This window comes from Agelaius tricolor, unplaced genomic scaffold (assembly GCF_023055355.1).
Source record: "Agelaius tricolor isolate 1412-34295 unplaced genomic scaffold, bAgeTri1.0.p SCAF_3, whole genome shotgun sequence".
Classification (NCBI taxonomy): Eukaryota; Metazoa; Chordata; class Aves; order Passeriformes; family Icteridae; genus Agelaius; species Agelaius tricolor.
Window position 1 is genome coordinate 62,272,069 of NW_027269263.1, and position 21,124 is coordinate 62,293,192.

The 21,124-nt window shown below is 40.3% G+C and overlaps 1 long non-coding RNA gene across 4 annotated transcripts in view; it reads right to left on the reverse strand.

The window, feature by feature from the left end:
- LOC139588536 (uncharacterized) overlaps positions 1 to 21,124 on the reverse strand; it is a 49,335-nt gene that overhangs the window by 18,675 nt on the left and 9,536 nt on the right. The window contains exons 2-4 of one of the 4 annotated variants that reach the window (XR_011678727.1): positions 11,730 to 11,908; positions 9,099 to 9,205; positions 6,316 to 7,115 (exon numbers count right to left, since the gene is read on the reverse strand). This is a non-coding gene — a long non-coding RNA (uncharacterized lncRNA). Of the gene's footprint in view, positions 1 to 6,315; positions 7,116 to 9,098; positions 9,209 to 11,729; positions 11,909 to 19,440; positions 21,103 to 21,124 lie in introns of those variants that run through there. The other 3 variants (XR_011678726.1, XR_011678728.1, XR_011678725.1) reach the window with 3 other exon arrangements.

Consider the following 21,124-nt stretch of genomic DNA (forward strand, 5'->3'; position numbering starts at 1 on the left):
CTCCTAATTTGTATCTGAAAAAGTAGCAAAGAAATTACCCCCTGTAATGGACTGAAGAAGGTGATATTTATTGGTTTTAAAACTTCAGCAATTGCAGGTTTCATGAGCACTCCTGAAGAAATGTTTATCCTTAAAATAGCTGAGACAATGCAAGTTGTTCAATGGATCCTTGTGTGGGAGTATGTTAAGAAGAATTGTTCATTGAAGCTTACAAATATGATGAGCTGTTTTAATAAAACAGGAGAAACAAGAACTAATGGAGGAGAAGGGATCTGCCTGTCTCTTCTCTGCCAAGATACTGCCAAACAAAATTAGCAACTCCTATTTCAAATCCCAGTGTTTCAATGAAAGGATTAATCCATACCCATGCCCAGCTGTGTAAGACTGTCTTAATCTATAGAACTGATCAGAGCCTGGAAGCAATTCCCAGCATCCATTCAGGACATGAGGACTCTGCTGGAACAGCAAGCAAAGGTGCTGCAGGTAACCAGCTGCTGGTTTCTGAGAAATGAAGCTGTAGCTGCTGGGAGCTGATCCAAACCCTTCACTTAATTTGATAAAAGCTTTCCAGCATTATTGCTATCGCTTACAGTTTCTGTTACTATAATGCAGCTTTCAAGTGCCTGACTTAAATGTCCCAGTATTTTTCAAAGAATAGTGATGGATATATTTATTCATTTATTTGATAAATAAATATCTTGTTTGCTGGAGATGACATATGTTGCCCTGTATGCAATAAATTACAAAACGACACAGCAGATATCAGTGGCATCTAGGAAAGGCACATTTTAAACGTATTGTTCATACTCAAAAGAGGAGAGAAAAAAAAAGGTTTTTTAGTCTTTCCTACTATAAATCTATCTTAGAATTAGTTGAATCCGACTCCCAGCATAAACAACCTGTCTTGGGTAGCATGGCTATTTTTCTGCTTTGGGCTTTCCAGCACAGTAAGTCATTGAAACCACCACAGTGCCTTTAAAACCAGTGTTAGGGCTGTTTCCTAAGTCACTGAGGTAGGAAACATAGTCATGGACCCTGATTTCAGCATGATAAGTGCTGTAAATAGATGCTTACAAGGATACAGTATAAAATATAGGGCAGGAATCAGTGGATGGACAGAATGCAGAATAGCAAGGGACTCTGTTAATTAATGATGAAATTTTATCACAGTACATAAAGTGTAACTACAGCCAGCCTATGTGTGCATCATGACAAAGTGCTGTTTTAAGAAGGATCAGAAAATGGCATTGCAGATGTTCAAATACACTCCTCCAAGCACGAAGGGGTTCAATCCACCCACCTGCTCACTCAGGTCTCTGAGAGCACCAAAGTGAAAGGAGAAACCCCACTCACTTTTCCTGGCATGTATCCCCTGGAGGGAGATTTCATCCAGTGTGCAGCTGCACTGCACAAGGGGAAGGTGGCCAGGCTGCCCAGCACACCTGAGAACGGCTGCAAACCTGCTCTGGCCATCCTCTGGGTGCACACATGAGCTCAAAAAGCCTCAGCCCAGCCTCAAAAAGCCCAGGGACATTTTGCTTGTCCTCAGCATTTTTGTGCCTTTTAAAGCAATATACGCAACAACAGCATCACATCAGTTTGGAAAAAAACAGACAAGCTTCACTATGTTTCTGTGCCCCACAGCAGATCTCATTTTTCAATTAGATCAGTCTAATAAAACTCTCTAAACATTATTTCTTTGGCATGCATGGTCTAGATTAGTTACAGCACCACTGGTATTACTTAACGTTAGGTATTACTAAACTGCTGTTCATAAAAGATGTTTATGAGCCCTGAAACAAATCATCTGAGTGTTTTTAAGGAAATATTTTATTTTTCTATTTACTCCAAAGAGCAGATTGATACAGAAGTTGCAAGGGTTGATTTATATTATTTCACTTCTGATAAATAAATATTATTAGTGCTGTAAATTACCTCATTTGTCATTTAATATGGGTATTTTCCAAGCATTTTATTTTATGGCTCATGTAAGCAGTAAAAGAAACACCGATGCCTGTTTTTTTTCCTATATTTGCTTGACTTAAAGAATGGTAGGGGACTTCTAATATTTTCAAGATTTAATATTTTCACTACTGCTATAGGTTACTATTTCTAATTAATTTCTCCTGAGGTTTATAATTTGGGAGTGTTATGAGGGTTTTGGGGCTTTGTTTGCTTTAAGAAACTTGCTTGCAAGCTATCATTTTTTTTACCTATAAACTGCAATTGCAGCTAAATCTTCAAGATGACACCGATTTATTTATCTTAGGTGAAAAGAAGCATTAATATGATGCCTGACAGCAGCAGGACACAGCTGAAGTAGAGTATCATGATAAATACCTGGCTGAGCAGCAGCAAATCTTATGCTGGGCTTCCTCTTGGTGAGCAATTTAGAGAAACTGATGCCTACCCTAAAAGGCCACGGTTCAAGATTTCAGATGGTGTAAAGGGACATTGCCACAAATTTCAGTGGAGGGTTAAGACTGTGCAAGAAGCTGGAATTTTAATACTGGATAATTTTTTCTATCCTTAGGTTTCATGCCCTAAGAGGTCATTTCCTGGTAACACCTCAGTAAATGTCAGACTCTGGAGTATTTGCCTGAGGATGTGCCTCAGCAGCAGAGCTTGTTCCTGGGGCACAGGCTGGTGTGCAGCAAGCAGGCTGTTCTGTGACAGGGAATACAGCCCTTACCTGCAGCCAGAGGGATCAACACAGCCCCTCTCCTGCTGCCTGGGTTTGAACAGCAGTTTACAGATCCATGGGCATCATCATCATCATGGCTTAAATGGTTGTGAATAACAGCATTCCTTTCCTACAAGAAGGCAAACTGAGTGTAGAGGGAAAGCAGGCTCTTTTTTCTGTAATCCACAGTAATCTATAATAAGATTTAATGTTTAAAACAACAGGTTTGCAGCTCTTATATAATTGGAAAATGAATGTAATTTCTGTGAATAAGAGTTCTGCTTGTAAACTGTTTTTTAAGCACCTGGTTATCACCACAACATCACTGGCTTTCCATAGCTGGTGATTTGTGTTTCCATACCATACATCAAACCAAAATGCAGCTTTTAGGGCTGAATGTGAAATTACAGCCATTTTAAATATGTTTTGAATTACCCTGGATAATTGTTAGGTCAATATGAAGGGTTCTAATGCTCAAAAACCTAAATCAAGTGTGATTTCTTCTAGTGTGACTTCTCTGAGTTCTGCTGCAAAGAACTCCCCAAAGTGTCACATTGTTGGTAATATGAGAAAACAAATTGTTTCTGAATCAAAAGTGTTTTCAGCAATCATTGGATTAGGCACTAACTGAAGCTCCAGCAGATAATAAAACATGACTGTAAACTATTGCTTCAGCTTTATCTTTCAAAAAATAAAAGTCAAAATGCAGTTCCTTCTAAACAAATAAAGTATTTATAGCAAAATATACTCCCTAATGAATAGAATTACAGTCAGTCACAACCCCAAACATGTGCCAGACTCCATTCACTTTTTTTTCAAGGAAATCCATGGGCTGCTTATAAACATGCTGAACCAAAATATTTAGGTTATCGCTTGAAAGGGTCTCTCCACTGAGATTAGGCCAGGAAAGTTTAAAGCCTAGAGGGTGTGCTACAAATATCTCTGTATGTGTCTATAAATATTCCAGCATTTCCTGTAATTAGTGATGCATGGTACTCCCTCTTTCAGCATCTTTTATTAGTGTCTCATAACTTTGCTAAACATCTTGATTAAGGGTTTTTCCCTGCTAGGGCTATCCAGGCAGAGTCAGAACTAATTTGTTTAAATCAAAACAGCTAAGCCTGTACTGAGAATACTGTTGTTCAATATGAGGGGGGAAAAAACATGAAGAACATGTTTTTTTAAAAAGATTAGATAGTTCTAGAATATTTTGTGGAGGGTTTTGAAATTTGGTTTCTTCTACTCACTGTATATAAGAAAATCTACGAGGAGATGAGCAAATTACAAGTCTCAGGGAAAAAAACCAACAGTTCATGGATGATTAAGAGAGATTATTCTGAACTGAAATTAGCAGTAGCACTCTCTCCTGAGCATACTCAGTCCCAGCAAGGATAATTTGTGCTTCAGTATCCCACAAAGCAAACAAACATGACTCAAAAGCTTCCTAGCTCTTTGGCCAGTCAGTTTTGTCTTTGCTCTTCCTTGAGATTTCCCTCTTTTTTACATTCTCACATACCTGAACCCAGCTGAAGGCTGTTATGGGACCACAGCCCATCCAGTACTGACCTACCCCACACCTCCTTCCCCTTCCTGGTCTTTTGGGCCAATCTTTTTCCCTGAACCCCTGCTATGATTGTCTTTTTCCCTACTGCCCTAAGATCTTTCTTTATTGTACTTTTATGTTGTATCTTATTCTATTTTATCTGCAGCCCTAAACCATCCTATCTGTACCTATTCCAGATTCCAGATTCTCATGCTACCCCCATGTACGCCAACAAATGTACTTGCAACAACTTTCCAAACTGTCCCACTCCTTGAACCTCCATCCTTTCATGGTACTTTGTTCATTTTACACAACCTCCCAGTCCCAGCATCCACTTAGAGACAATCTGTTCCAGTCTCTCCTCCACATGCCCAGGCACACCAGAATTTTTTACCTAATATGTGCATCTGGATTTTGTTTTGTTTTGTTTGTAATTTTCCTCCTTTATTCTGCCTGAGTCCAAAAAGGATTATTGATGATGGGAAGGACTTCAGCTTTCTGACTAACACTTAGCAAGACTGTAGGCAACTGTTCTTATCAGCAGAGATGATGGGTAATTTAACACCAGCTGGGAGGCCCAGCACACAGAATTGTGTTTACGTGTAAACACCCATGCATGTTCACATGCAAACAAATACCCTGCTGTGTGCATGCAAATGTTTCCTTCACACTACTTGCAGCAGAAGAAGCTTTATCTGTCTAGAAGGATGCAGCTGCCACTTGCCCTGGATTTGTTGATACACCAGAACTCTTTGGCATTGCTCCACTGACGCAGTGAATCACAAATGCTGGCTGTACCACTTACAGCTGCTTTCCATCATCTGAGATGCACCACACAGAAAGCTCATACCAGTAGATCTAGATCTGGCCTTATCTTTATTTTCAGACACTTGCAATCCTGATCACTCTGTCCTTTCCCTGATTATCCTTATGTAAATGGTCTTTAAATTTTAGATGATGAAACAGATTTGCACTGCGATTCTTCACTTTAAAAAGTGAAACTCGTCCAAGAAAAGTTTCCTTGGAACATGCCCAGGTGAAGTTATCCTACCCTAAAAAATATTATGAAACATTTTCAGATCAGTATTTTGTTATTAAGAAAAGGCCTTTCCTTCTGAAAACTTGTAGGAGGAATTAACAGCAAGTTCAGAAGAGCTGGACATGAAAACCAAGATGCAGTAAATGTTATCTAGGTTTGGGGACTGAATGATGGCCCTCAGGTCAATTTACACCTAGCTCATAAAAAATGTGGGATTTAAAATAGATATCTAAATGGAATATGTACAGATATTTACTTTGATACTGAGAGATTCATGTTGAACCTGGTGTCCACCAGGACTTTCAGGTCCTTTTCTGCCAAGCTTTTTTCCACTGAAGAGGCCACCATCATACACTGGGGCATGAGGGTGCAACTCCCTAGGGGCAGGACTTCACCATTCCCTTTGTTGAACCTCATGACATTCCTGTTGACCCATTTCTCCAGCCTGTTGGGGTCATCCTGGATGGCAGCATGACCCTCTAGTGTAAGAATCACTCCTCCCAGTTTGGTGTCACCAGCAAACCAGCTGAGGCTACCCTCTGCCCCACCACCCAGAGGTTTAGCAGGACTGGACCCAGTATTGGTCATTGAAGAACTCTTCAAGCCACTGTCTCCAGCTAGATGTGTGGATCACCACCCCCTAGACCCAGACATTCAGCCAGTTTTCAATCCACCTCCCTCTCTGCTCCCCCAGCCTGTACATCAGAAGCTTCTCTGTGAGGGTCTAATGGGAGACATCGTCAAAGGTGTCACTGAAGTCCAGGCAGACAATGCCCTCTGCCTCCCTCTCATCCAAGAGTTGGTCACTTCACCACAGATGGTGGGCAAGCATGACTTCCACTTGGTGATGCCTTGCTGACTACTCCTAATGGTTTTGTCATCTTCACTGTACCTGGAAATTATTTCCAGGGTTAGCTGTGATCCTAAAACCTAAATTCAGAAAAGATCCCAGGAAGATAAAGGCTGTGCAAATTAACTTTGAGGAAAAACATAAGTGCACAGTCCTGTCCACATTCCCATTAATTCATAACAGTTCAGAGAGAGACTTACATGCTGTGTAATTTGAGCAGTCATCCAATTCAAATATCTACAGGAAAAGGCAATTCCAAAACATCCTGCAGGTAGAAATATGGAAATTTTTAGAACTAATTAGCACTAAGCATAAATTACGAAGGTAACTGAAGGGGGATAGGTCAGCTTAGTGTTTACAGTCTTTTTATCCCACATTGTATACATTCCAATTCTTATCTTTTCCACTGGAATAAGTGCTGTGAAAACATAATGAAAGACATCAGGCAGCATTATAAGGGTGGCTGCAACTTAATAAGCTGCAGTCCAGCTTTACCATAAAACTTTGGGCCTGGTGTTTAAATAGGTTTTTGGTACTTATTGAGCTGCAGAAATTTTGCCCAAACATCCTGTTGTAAGGAGGAAATCTCTAGAGCTGAATATGACAGTCTTCCTAGGCCTTATGACTTCTAAACAGCCAGCTTTGTTAAAACATCCAGGTGGGTTATGCTGTTTAGCTGTGGCTTGAAGCCATGAGACAGGCTCCCAGGGTCTGAGAGTCTGGAGCAGTCAGCAAAAAAGGCACTTTCAGGTTTCAGTGGGTTTGCAGCAACTGAGGCTTTCTGCAGTTCAGTCTAAAGCCTAGCTCCATTCAAGTATCTTCAGGGCTTCCAGGGTCCTTGAAAGCTTTTCAAGAGCTGTGAGCTTCAGTAGTCTTTGTGGACACTGTGAGAAATTTGATGTGTTTGATCATTTTACAGCTCTTACCGCAGCTGTGGAACTGACAAAAACATCCAGCAGACAGCTCACAGGCTTAGTCCCAACCTGCACCAAGCTAAGCCCTAAACAAGAAAGAAAAAAAGAAATGAAAGAAAGAAAAAAGTTACTTCTGAAGGAGAATTTCCCTGGCTGCAGCACTCACTGGGCCCTGGAACCCAATGGCGGTGGTCTTCAACCCAGCAGCCTGGAAACCATCAATGGAGATAGAGGCACCTCAAAACAAACTCCATTTCTTTGTGAATAGACATTGATCCCCATCCCCAAGGCAAGGTTTGGAATAAGGGTTCTGTTGAGATCTGCTTTAGCTACCTGAGTTAAAGGCTTCTCCCAGCTGTTGATTTCCATCTCAGTCATCTCACAGTGCTCCCATTTGCAGTGAACAACCCTCAGAAGGAGGAGTTCAGAGATCCCTTTCCAGGTGGCACCGAAAATTCCTCACACATGACAGCTCTAAGGTCCTCTCTCTCAGCAAATGGGGGCATTTGAGCCTGAACAGACTTTGTACCTCATCTGAACACAATCAATTTATTGGGAAACCAGAAACACTCTTTTCTTGCTCCTTATTCCTATATGTGGGTATGTGAGAACTGCTACTACACTGGGCTGGGTTAGATACTTGTGCTCTGCTTGTTACCCCAGGTGATGTGCAGCCACAAAATTCAGGGATCTTCCCAGCACTGTCAGTGTTTCACTGGTTTTTCATCTACTGAATACCACAAATATATGGACTTGACAGGCTCTTGCAGCAGGAAGTTGAGTTATCAATATCTTCAATCATCCACTAGTTTAAGAACATGGGCTCTTAAGATTAATGTCTTTGTCATATGTATCACAGCATTGGATAGTTTTACATCCAGACACATGTGACATTTTGGAAATTAACTTGTGGATGGTCTAAATCTTACTGGAAGTCTTTGGGGTTTGTTTTCTCAAATGCTTCAGTCATATTTAAATATACTCTAGACTTCTAATTTGCGTTGGCATGTCTAAAAATTTTGCTGAGAAGATCTGTGAAATATATGATGTGTATTTAAAAATGGCAATGTGAAAGTTTGCTGAAGCTATAAATCTGTCCAAGTTTCAGAAGCTAAGAACATTGTTATTGACTAGTTAGGCAGAAGATTTAAATGCCAACTTTCCTCCAAAAAAACACAAGACACCTTCAAATCCAGCTACTTACAATTAATTCCACATAAATTCTGTTAAGAATAAAGCTGGAAAGAAGACAAATCCTATATATAGGTCACTGTTTGCTTGCAGCTGTTTTCAAAATGAGAATGCTGGTTTTCACATGTAGCATTAAACGTGAACAAATATATTGATCACAGGACTGCAGCATATCCAGAAGAATATGCTGATTTCCCCTGTGGAGAGGAGTTAGCTAGTACTGCAGAATTCCTCCTCTTAGCCTAAAGATATGACAAATCTTTTCTTGGCAGCAATACTGTTAACCATCAAATGAATCCATTGCTCAAGGAGATTACTTGGATTCAGAGAAGTCCCAGAAGGAGTCATGCAGCTTGAAGGCAGATGCTTGCAGCTTCACAGCTCAGAGAGAAAACCTGATATTGGTCAGTCCCCCAAAGAGGGTGTACAGTATTTATTTATGGAACAGCCAGATATTTCTGTATCCCCACCCTTACTACGAACAACAGACTCAACCCATATGGGCACTAATGGTCTAAGAAAACACTTCATGGTACATGGAGAATTGAGCACAGTTATCTTAGCAGAAATCTCAGAAGGTCATAAATACAAACCAGGGTTCATAAAATAGAATTGAAATCCTCCAAACAGTAATAACATTTCTTTTTCACTATCATAATAATCATTTCCTTGGACTTGCTGAGCATTTTACTCCTCTTTGTTTTGTGCCCTAGGATTTTCATTTTCTAACCCCACCCTTCTTATTGTCCTCCCCTGGTGTGTAATGATCTACATTCAATCTGGTTTCGTTCCTTTTAACTATGTGGGAAGTCTGTAGAATTCCTTAATTTAATTGCTTTGCTGATGCAGCAGCCCAGGAATAATGGACATTTACTTACTTGAGCTGAGAGGTGCTGTCTAGTTCCATCAGTCAGTCAGTCCCCATCCTCCTCCTGCTTGTATCAGGCACTTGTCAGCATAATCTCATTGCTCTGACTTTTTTTTTCTGCTTTACACAGATGCAAATTACTATTACTCAAGGGTGGAAAAAAGGAAAAAAAAAAAAACAACCCACAACCCTAGCAAATTACTTATGTGTCCTACATGAAAGAGGTTTTCAGAGAAACAAACCATCACCATAAATGTTACAACATTTATGTACGGAAGAAACCCAAACAAACAGAAACAAAAACTTTTTAGAACACTGAAATATTTTGTTTTGACATTTCCATAATAACACATTATTTTCTGGGAGACAACATAAAAGAAATAGGTACTATTAACAAACCCAAAGCAGATTTTCCCAGTTTTTGCAAACACCTCAGATACTGGAGATGTGTGTATGCATTGTCTGGGAGGTCCACATCCAAACTGCTTCTCACCTGACTTGGAGCACAGGTAGGACCTCTCTGAATCTCTCCTTACACCACTCAAGCCTGAAAGTCATTTGAGTCTTTGCTACTTAGGTAGACATGTTCTGAGTTGCAAGCCAAGACCTCTTTGGCACAAAATGGCATCTCAGTCCCTTTATTCAATCTAAGATTTTTTTCAATATTTCTTTTATCTTATTTTTTTAGGGAATGACTTACCCAGCCAACTCTTTGCACAGTTCTAATTAGGACTAGCTACAGGGAAGCCAGAGGGCAGAAAGAAGTGTGTTAAGTAAATTCAGTGAAGATATCCCTGGTTGACACTGACATAAGTGAGAAGAAAATCAGGCACACTGAACTTAACACTTCTGTCATTTGCAAAGACATATTTAAAAAATAAACTTCAAATAGGTAGATTCCCTGTTTTTGTAACTCAGAAAATCACTGAGCTTTGCAAATTTACACAACCTGTGGTTCTCTCCCAGCCCTACTGCAGTTAGGACCATGCTATTTGGGATTGTTTTTTTCCATGGCCTTCACTTTTGATTGATTCCTTCTAGGAGGTGACGTGCTACACATATGCACAGAGAGCACCTTCTGACAATTGCCTGGCTTCTAGTTGAGTCACCATCATGTTTCCCCTCATCCCTCCATTAATCTCTAATAAATGTTAAATCCTGATGGGTTTGAAACCCTGGATAAAATCCCAAGTGCAACAATGTTTGCTTGATCTTCTATATTCAAGGCTTATTCTAAAAAGCATTGGTGTTGTTTTTTCTCTTTCTTACATTATTTCAATGGTTTTCAAATAAATCAGTAGGTATTAGAGTATAAAATGTGCACATAGAGCTTTCCTAAATGAAGCTTTTACATTAGTCTTAAAGTATCTGTTTCTCTGCAGAAGCCATCATGTACACAGATGATTTATAGGACATTCACGACTTTATAAAGATTTATATGTGAACTATATGTGAACTATCTTCTTAAAAACAATGTAACAAAAAGGATTATAAATCAAATTCTCAAATAAAGTAGTCATCCTTTGCAATTCACTTCCACTGCCCTGGCTTGGTAACCAAGATTCTTCCCTGTCCCCAGTTCCTGCTCAGCGCAGGAAAAGAGAGAAGTCACAGCCCTCTGCCTGAATTGATTGCTCAGCATGAACCAAAAGACCCTTAAACCAGCTAAAAGCATGGCAAAGATCTGCACTGTGCCCATCTCTTGCCTCCAGCTGCCCCAGCAAATTGTGAGGGCAGGAAGAACCTGGTGTATCTATGCCAGCTGAAAACTGGCCATGATGTGGGAATTCTTTGTAGGTCAGCAGGAATCCAAACCCATGTGGGCCCTGCATTTGAGCAAGGAAATGTCTGCAGAGCTCTATGAGTCAGTGTGTTCACTTCAGCACTTGTGTTTGTTGTAACTTCTGTCCTCTGGGCAGCAACCTCTTCCTCAGGGGGTGTCAGTCCCTTTAAAACCACATGAAATTTAACAAGGGTTAGTGCTGGATTCTGCTCCTGGGACAGGGAAACCCTGGTTGTGTGGACAGATTGGGGAATCAGCAGGGCAAGGAGGGGACTGTCCCACTCTGCTCTGTGCTCTGGTGCCCTCAAGTCCACTGTGCAGTTTTGGGCACCACAACATAAAAAAATACACTGAGCTATTAGAGAGTGCCCAAAGGAGGGCCACCAAGAGGGTGAAGGGTTAGAAAGGGAATCTTTATGAGGAGTGGCTTAGATCAGCCAGGTTAATTTCACAGGCCTTTGCTGCTGCTTCTTTCTTCTTCAAGTAATTTCCTTGTAGATTCCTTGCACACTCCTCTGCTTACAGTTTGCAAGCTTTGGCTAGAATAACAATAACTAATGGGTATAAAAACAAAAAGAGACATAGTTCTCTTGTAGTTCAAAAACATAACCAATAGGTAATTGAGTGCAGAGCTGTGGTTTAACCCTAGTTACAACCAAGTACCATGCAGCCACTCACCCTGCTCTCCACTGGCTCCCCAGTGGGATGGGGAGGAAAATTTTTAAAAAAAGGTAAAACTCATGAGTTGAGATAAAAGTTATTTAAAAATTCAAATAAAGTCAAATCTATTAGTTATAATCATGATAATGACACTTGCAATGGGGAGAAGAACAAGTGATCCACGATGCAATTACTTACCATGATCCAATCAATGCTCAGCCCACCCAGGAGCAGCAATTGTCATTTCCTGGCCAGCCCCCCAGTTTCTGTACTGAGCATGGTGTTGTATGGCATGGAGCATCCCTCTGGCCAGTTCCAATCTCCTACCCGGGCCATGCTCCTGTTCTGCTTCTTATACATCTGTTCACTGGCAGAGCCTGGAAAAATGAAAAACCCTGGATTTAGCACAATTGAGCAACAACTAAAACATCAGTGTGTTATCAACATAATTTTCACACTACATCCAAAATACTGCACTGGAAAACTACTAAGGAAAACATTAACTGTTCTCCAGATGAAACCAGGACAGGTTTCTGCACTGCATCAAAACACAGCACTGGAAAGTGAAGCAGTTCAGCCCTCCCAAGAACCACATGGATGTGTACACCATCCAAATGTGTGTTATAAAGGTAGCAAAGTCAGATTTCAGGAAGGAGGGGGATGAATACATTTACTTTGTTCTTATCTCTATTATGGTTTGTTCTGCATCAACAATAATCCCTTATTGCCTTTTTATTCCAGATGCAATAAACTTTTTTTTTATGAGAGATTAGTACCTCAACTTTGCTTCTGCATTTCATCAGCCAGAGCAGCTGTTCATTATTTTGTGTATTTCAAAGCAGCAGAGATTATCACTAAAACAGACATCAAAACTTGTGGTGGGGTGAGTAATCCTTTCAGCTGTGGGAAAACAGATTCATTTGCTCTCTTAAAATATTGTAAAATTTTCAAATATTTCTTTGACAAATGTGCTGTTTTCATTGTGTTCTCTGTCACTTCAGTTTAGTGCACAGGCAGTAGTTGCTACTGTTCTGCTGGTCTGGGAGGTGTCAGAGGCTTGCAGGAAAACCCAGGTGTTTGTTTGAAGAGATGTCAAGACTCCTGCTATTGAAAACATTGCACTAGGATTCCAAAATCCAGACTTTATTCCTGTCCTCATGTGTTACTTTGCATGAGTCACACAGGTCCAGCTACTTGAGACTCAATGATCTGAGGTCTTTCACAAGCTAAATGATTATATGGTTTAAATATATTGAGGAATTAAAGGAATTTGGGTGAATCTAAGGTTTGTTCCATATGTCTCCAAAACAAGATAACAGATTTATTTAAGATTAGCTGCAAACTTTCACTTGAAAAATCAGCATCTTTTACTTGTTGAAATACCACCACCTCTCATATAAGAAGCTAATTAGATGGGCATGAGGAAAACTGGGTTTGAAATCTGTTCATCTGTTCATTTCCAGGGAAGTGTTTATATACTGAGACAGTTATTTGTCTTCCTGCCCACAATATTAAAGAACATAAATTAATAAAAATGCAATTTGCCATCAGATGTGGCCAGAGAGTGAAAGCAAAGCCCTACTCTGTAAATGTTTTCTAAAGTTGTCTGATGTGCTTTTGTTTCAGTACCCACTGAGGTCACAGATCCCCAAAGGAGAGGGGTCTCTTCATTTCCAATTCATGAAATCTGAAAGTGCAGTTGAAAATACTTGCATAGAAATGGTATTGATTGGAGAGAATCTTCTTGCTTTCCAATCTTATGATCATCCAATTAAGTGTAAGAACTGTGCTCACTGTTACAACAGAAGCCCTGTTGCCTGCTCATGCTGTGCTGACTGCATATGTGTGTAAAAAGAGAAAGATAATTTCTATCCTGCTCATTTTCTAAAGACTAAGATCAGCTAAAAACAGCTGTTACACTGAGAAAATAAGGGCAAAGCAGGCTGATAGACACCTTGTGAGATGTTCAATTGTGCATATATATGGGCACCTAAAGTACATAAGCCTGAATAAAATCGAGGATGTGAAAGTACCTCAAGCTAGAAGACTTGAAAATGTTGATGGGACATGCACTTAGGGGTCTAAACCTTTTTGAAGATCTGGTCCAAGACCAGGTTTGTGACAGAACAAGATTGTGTCACCCATATCACATCAAGCATCTTACCCACAGGACTAAAGAGCACAATATTTTGTTAAAGGGCATTATGAAAGTGTCATGGACAAAAGGGAAAAATAAATTCTTGCTACAATCAAAATCCTCACTGATCACTTTCCTGAGTCAGAAAGTCTTAAAGAATCTATTCAGAAAACTTGGCAACACTCACATGAGCTTTCCTAGCTCTCAGAAGCTTGGGATCAGAAATACCCTGGTAGGTTTCCACCTCTCAGCTCCCTTGTCCCTGTCCCTAATCTGCCAGCAGAGGGACAGGGACAACGCATCCGAGCCACCAGCCCTTCTTGCAGCCAGGTGTAATGAGCTGAAATCCACTGAGTCTAACACACATCTCTCTCTTTTTCTTCTCCTGGTTATAGAGTGAGGAGTCTGCAGGTGTCCCCCTTGCAGGCCAGCATTTTCCTGGAAGTTAAGCTGAATGTCCCTGCTGGACTTTTGTTCCAGCATAGTTGACCTTCAAAGGACAGGGAATCTCATCATATGGAGCACTGTAAATCAGACTGGGGAAGGTATCACCTGGACAAAATAGCCTTGGGGGCTGCCTATCTTTCTGTCTTTTCATTCTTTGTGGTCATAAATCAAATTCAGACTTCTACACTTGTCTCTGAATAACATATTAGGACTGGTTTTAAAACATATTAAGCATTTCTATTCATGAAGGGGTTGAAATTTGGCCAATGTAAATTGTGACATCTCCAAGAATATTACTTCCTCTCTCAACTTATTCCTTTATCTCTGAGCAGATTTCATGGCACAGTTCTTTTCAGAGTTCTTTAATTTACATTCCATGAGAAGAATGCATCCTTCCATTCAGTGCATCCTCTGGGTTCAGTGTACCTTGAAAAGTCCAGTCTCTCTGAGCACACAATGTATTTCTCACCATGATAATGTATTTGTTTATTCAAATGCAATTTAAATTTCTGTCTCCTTTTGGAGTCACCAGATTAGCTTTATCTGAAAAAATGGTGAGCTTGCAATGAAGTATTAGTAGCTATCCTGTAGTTAATATAATTTTGTCAATGAAGGAACTGACAGGAATGCTTCTCTTCCAATATCATTCTTATTTCCTCTTTTTTTAAAATTTATTTTGGAAAAATTGTTATTTCAGAATCTCATATCTGAATAATCCCTGGTGCATGGGATGCTAATTCTAAAATGCCACAAATTGAACTCCTTTTGTCCATTTATTGGTTGGCTTGTTGCATAACAAGAAAACTGATAAGTTTAATTACTTTTATGAAAATGAAAGGCAACTATTATAATTTTGCTGAAGTGTTAATAGTAGTGCCACTTTAAACTAAACTAAAGCATGCCACAGGCTAAGTGACACGCTTGGTAGGAAGCATATCAAGCATTGGAAGAAAATTCATATTTATTAGGACAGCATTAGCATTTTATGGTACAGAGATTGATTACCCCACCCTCATTTGTTTGTTTCTCACCTGCCATGCAGTTCTCCTTTAGGCTTTTGCATAATACTCTATTTCCCAACAGCAATAATAATTATTTGATTCAATGATAGATTGTGTAGTCTGTATGTAATCAAGAGCTGGTAGCAATTAAATTCAAATTTAAAGACTTTTAAAAGAATGTTTACATGGTAGATTGACAATTACATGGATTAAATGTCATGGGTCTCATCCCTGAGGACAGAGAGGGGAATTTTTGTTTGTGTTTTAATTCTGTAAGGAATTCACTATCATTCATATCATGCATATTTTATGGATGAGTTATTAATCAAGCTTCTCCCTTGTTAGTACCACAAATTTCTTTTGCCCTCATTAACACTGCTGTCCAGGTGCAATTTAAGAAGTATTTTTGCCTAGGGTATACTCCCACAGAAATGTAACTTAATGATGAACTTGTGTAGTTCAATTAATTGGCGTAATGGTTACTTCTGACATCACACCATTAGAAGTTGGAGGGAAATTCATCCCAGAGACTTCTCTGGGAACATCATCTGTCACCAAAATCTCCACTGCTCCTCCACCACAGGTCTAATTTACACAACAGGTCAAGGGAAAGGGGAACCAACAGCATCATATCGCATCCTAAAATAATTTTGAAGGCCATTTTGAATTTGGGTCATGAGCAGCAGTTGGGCTTTTAACTGTCTCTGAACATTTTTAATGGCACAACTATTCTTAGTTGCTGCACAATTTAATTTAGTGCTTGTGGATCTTAAGGTTGAAAGATACAGATGCAGCCATTGTCTTCTTGCTGTATTTGAAGTCAATGATCTAGTTAAGCTTTGGGCATTTCCCCATCAAGTCAACTGGCATGAATTCATTGATTTTGACCAAAGGCACAACAGTTTATATAGCTGAAGATGAAGCCAAGAGTTGGGCCTTAGATAGAAAGAGATGGGTAAGACCTTTTCTCCTTTGCTTGCCTGAGATTTTTTTTTGAACAACATCCCAAAACCAAAGCAAAAGCATCTACTCATTTCATTGCTAAGAGAACAGCAGAAATCAGGTTTTTTATTTATATAATGGTTCTAATTTGTAGAGGTGTGCACAAGGACTCCTCTTGACTGAGCTCAAGGTGAGTCATATCTGCAGGATAGAGTGAAAATCAACTGAACAAAAAACTGTAGAATCCTGACTGGCTTCTAGCTGCAGCTCCAGAGAGCTGTGGGCCTCTGATAATTCCTGTGCATTGTAGATATGCAATGTTCAGATGCTCTGGGGCATCTGAAAGGTCATTCCATGCCTGCATTTATGTGACTGACACCCCAGGTGCCTACATTCAGAACACTTATCTAATCTACCCTCCCAATCAAAGGAGGTCATGAAATCAAAATAGCTCATGAAGTCAAGGAAATGAGTCCTCCCATCATTAAGTTCTGCAAATGGCCAGAAAACATCACTTAGGAACTCATCTCCTCCCTATAAACAGGCTGCACAATCAGGTGTAGCCATCCATGCTGGAAGCACTGAAAGCTCTCACTCTTCCAGCTTGGGATGCTGCTGACTGCAAGCATAGCAAAAACAGCCTCTGGTAGTACAGTCCATCTCAGGAGTGAAGGACCTGATGCAGGTTCACTCTAATGAATGCTCTAGAAAAATGACACTTCAGGCTTTGGAATAAAACTCAGAAAATAAGAGTTTAGGTGCTGGCTTTTTCAGACACCTCCTATGAAACCTTTTGTACAGAACAGGGGATTATTCATACACAAAGCTGTAAAGTCAAAAGTGTCAAGAAGCAATTTTACAGAAAAAGTTGTGTGCTGGTTTTTGAACACAGTAGTTTTTCTGTTGAGGCCGTGAGGAAGAGCTGCCATTAACCATAAACAAAGCAGGGGAAAGGACAAAGTAGAAATATGCTTCAATTTGAACTAACACAGTTTGTAATCCCAGACTAAGTCAAATTAGTGTGGCCTCTCCATTCCAGCAGTAGGATCAGAAAAAGGTCTTAAGATGAGGTGAAGGAGTACAGTAGCCTCCTCCTTATCTTCTTTGTTGATTAGATGTCATTATTAAGTTGCCTGATTTGATTTAAACACAATAGTTCCTGTCTGCAGGCAGATATAGGAACCAAAAAATTCTGAGGTCACTTTGGAGCTTATTGTCTGCAGGATGTTTCATGGCTGTATTTCCACTTGCCTTTCATAATAGAAATATTTGGGTAATTGAGTCTTCTTGGGATGCCATCTTGTCCAACTAATTTTTGGATAATTTAGCCTCCTTGGCTGCCATCTTGTCCAACTTACCACCACACACATTTGTGACTAAAAGGATGAGTTGAAATTTTCTTGCATGTGAAAAATAAACACAGGCTGCTCCAGTGCAGCAGCACACAAAGGCTGTTTACTTACAAAACACCCAAATGTTATATATCCTTTGAAAGTCTGTTTAGCCTCTGGGCCAGATCTAGGAAAATGTTTACCTGCTTGCATTCCCTCTGAGAGAAATAGAAATCAGGCATGCAAATACTTTGATGTATCCATTGCTGTTTGTGATCCACTGGTTTATATAAAAGAGCCATTTTTTTGTAGTTCTTCCACCTCTTGTACTCCTTACAGGGAAGGCTGAAAAACTATGTTTTCAGGCAATCCAAGGGGATTTGAACAACAAGCATTCAATGTTTAAGTTTAAAGTGCCAGACCTTAAAGGCAAGCATCAAGATTCTAGGTCAAATTGGATCATCTTGGGACACACAAGGAAGGAAAGAGGACACCAAGGTCCAAGACATCGAATCAGGCACTGAAATATAGTGGCATCTGAAAATTCAGCAGCTGCTGAGTGGCTAAAATTTCTGTGCAGTTCTCAGGTGACTCTGAGCAAATTGGAACTACCACACAAATCCTAGAATGGTTTGGGCTGGAAGGAGCCTTAAAGATCCTCTGGTTCCAACCATGGCTGTGGGCAGGGACAGGTTCCACAGGCTCAGGTTCCTCAGAGCCCCATCCAGCCTGGAACTTCCAGGCTTGGAGCTTCCACAGCTTCCCTGGGCAATCCTGAACACAGCAGAAATGAGCCCATTTCTGGAGAGAGGGGCAGATCTGATCTGCCTGCCTTTGCAGGAAGCACTGATGCACATGGGCAACCCTGAAAATGTGAGCAGCCCCACAGGGTGACCCACACACAGGAGAAGAGATGGATCCACCTCTCCTAATCCTGCAGGACAGACATTTTCACCTGAGCTGGCTGCCTGAGGCTGCCTTTGGAAGCAGTGGAGAGGAAAAGGCACCCTCAGAAGTCTCTTCACCTCATCCTTAGGCAGACATATAGACAGGAAGATTCAGGTGAGTAGCTCACAAATATGCCTCCATTATAAATATCTGTCTTTAATCAGATGAATCCTGCCTATCCTCACAGTGTCCTCAAGCAGAAGCTCAGACCCAGGGACCCAAGAGAAATCAGATTTTGCACCTCTCAGTGATGTGGGAGCTGCCATCCCTCTGTCTGCAGGATCTGCAGGAGCAGAGTGAACATGCCACAAGCTCCCTGTAGCATCCATCGGGTGTAAAAAGCCCTGGAGAAATGGATTTGTGAAAGGTCACAGGCAAAGCAGATTTGGATGAGGCTTCACAGCTAAGGCAGGAAATGTTTAGCAAGCAGATAATTGTTTCATTGGTGCTTCCCCAGGAGGTGGAGGCTGGCTTATTCCACGCTGTGCAGCAGCAGGTTCCAGACACATCCAAAATGAGGTGCAGTGAGATGAGATTTTATGAATACCAGAGGAATTTGCGTTAGATAACATTTGTATATCTTCAAAGCCTTAGTATCTGCTTGCAAATCTCATCCCCAAATCCCCCAAACACACAAAATTAATTTAATTTGAATAAGTCAAGGCCTTTAAAACTTAAATAGTTAGAAGTCTCCTATACTAAAATAACAGGCAGTGATGCAGTCACCAACCCTGGGGGCTTTTGAAAGATGTGCAGATGTGGCATTTGGGGACATGGCTTAGTGGAGGACTTGGCATTGCTGGGTTAATGGTTGGACTCTGTGATCTTAGAGGGCTTTTTCAACCTAAATGATTCTATGGAATAGTAAAATCTATCATAACATCATACCATTTTACCATGTTTTCCATGGTAGCAACTTCCATGTTAAAAAAGAGATAGTTAAGTATGAAACTGGAAGGATTTGTGTAGAGGAGCATGTGTAAATAAACATAAACAGGGTAAAATGGGTCTGTGCTGGATCTTGCTTACTTATGTTTGAGAAAACTGTAATTCTGAGAGCAGAGAAATAAGTGAAGAATGCTTATTAAATAGAAAGTCACTTATTTTTGAGAAGAGTTCAGTTTTATTTTGCTGTGTTTGCTGTATAAGGAGCATCTCAGAGGTTTACAGTGCTGGTGTATGAGAGAAACTTATTAGGAAATAGTGCAAGTGAAAGGCTGCAAAGTTCATTTTCCATGCAGTCACCTGCACCCTATCCCACTCATCTTTCATCACAGATATGTATTTAACATAATTATTTGACAGAGTTTTAGCACTGTAAGAAATAACATAAAGAGAATTTATTCACAAAAATATGTTTTTGCTGAGAGAATGGCTGATAGCAACATTAAAATTTGAGCATGTGTCAGTCAGAGCAAAACAGTACACAAAAATATTTTCTTCTATTTCTCTAACACTAATAAAACAAAAAAAAACTCGAAAAAACATTCTATCTGTAGCTTTTATTTCCCATTTCATATTATTATTTCTCATACTTCCTATAGAAACATCTACTATCACATGGAAGTAGATTTTAGATTTTCCAAACCCTAACCAGACTTTTTTTTTTTTTATCTCCTTTTTTTTTTAATTAGACTTATAAGTATACAATTCAACTTTACAGTGCAGACTTTTCAACTTCCAGCTGGCACAAAAGGATTAAATACATGAGAACAACTAGGATGCCACTCTATAAATCAAGGTGATCCTGGCGTGTCCATTCCTGCAGCCCTCTGCTGCCCCGAGGCAGAAAGCAGTGGGGATTTTCTTTATTCTTCCCTAATCCTCTCAGTTTCAGTGACTGACAGCGCTCCAGCACTGCAGAGGAAAGGAAGGATCCGTGGCTGTGCTGTGGGAGCTGCAGGCTGGGAACCCTGGGGCTGCTGAGGTGACATGAGGGGAGGCTGGGCATTGCCATGGGGAGCCCTCTGCAGAGCCCTCTGAGCCCTCCACCAGGGGCATTTGGGGCTCAGACACTTTTAGGACTCAGATGGACACCATCAATTGCAACATCTGCAGAGGTGTGCATCTGGCCAAATGTCTGGGGTGCAACCAAGACTCATTTCACAATTAGCAGAGGGAGACAGGCAGCTTAAGGATGTGAGTCATCCAACACCCTACATATAAAAAGAGTTGTCAAAAATGGGTAAGAACAATTATAGATCTCAAATTGAAACAAAGAGAAAAAATAATTGTTGCTTCTCTCCGTTGAGTATAGCCAATGATCTGCAAGTGGCCGATCCACTTTGCCTATTTATGCCATAGATATTTCACACTCTTGAGGTCTTATTTTCTGTGCCACAACTCACAGCTGATGTGTCTAAAGGTTTTCAGACCTTTTTCATTCTGTCTCAGTTGCTTTCATCATAATCTACAGCAAGTCAAATCTTTCCTTTGCCTGTCTCATCTGCTTCATCAGTAGCAGGTGTTATCTAGACTAGCAAATTCAGAAAGTTAAAGTTATTCTGACAGCCACCCTCTGAGCGTGGGGCTGTCTCAAATACTCAGCAATATGTGTTTACATGCTGGGTACAGGTAGTTGGTTGTAATAAATCTGTCAGGCCTTTTGCAAGCACTTGGTGCCAGTTTTCTTCTTTCTCTAGTTGAACTGTCAGCAAGTCCCATTGAGTTGAAACCAGAGGGATGTGTCTTTTTTTTTTTTTGCAGATGTCCTCAAGCCTTCTTTACTCTTTAGTATGCAAAAGTTTCCTTTGGGTCTGCCTAGACTGAAGTAAAGAAAGTTAGATG